Below are 362 nucleotides of genomic sequence, written 5' to 3'. Positions count from 1 at the left end.
AAAACTAAAGCTGCAGTGAATGTAAAAATCAAAAAAAAAAAAAAAAAAAAAAAACATCTGACTTCAAACCTAATACATAAAACAATCCAGAGGAAATTTTATAATATTCAATGTTTATTATTAAAGAAACAAGATGAATGCTAAAATAAATTAGAAGATAAGAAAGGATAAATTTGATTAATAAATAGCTGGATTGGGGAACCAGCAGTTAGCGTAATGGCTATGTCGCTGGACTCCCACATAGTCGACCGCAGTTCGTGTCCCGGACCCGGTGGCTTAAAACTCACGCCGGGCGCGTGTGCGTGCGTGCCCAAGATCCCGAGAGGAGAATGGAGGAGAAGGGATTGCGGCGTGACCATCCC

The sequence above is a fragment of the Tupaia chinensis genome, unplaced genomic scaffold (genome assembly GCF_000334495.1).
Source record: "Tupaia chinensis unplaced genomic scaffold, TupChi_1.0 Scaffold148646_1, whole genome shotgun sequence".
In the NCBI taxonomy this organism is placed as follows: domain Eukaryota; kingdom Metazoa; phylum Chordata; class Mammalia; order Scandentia; family Tupaiidae; genus Tupaia; species Tupaia belangeri.
This window is presented reverse-complemented; position numbering follows the sequence as displayed.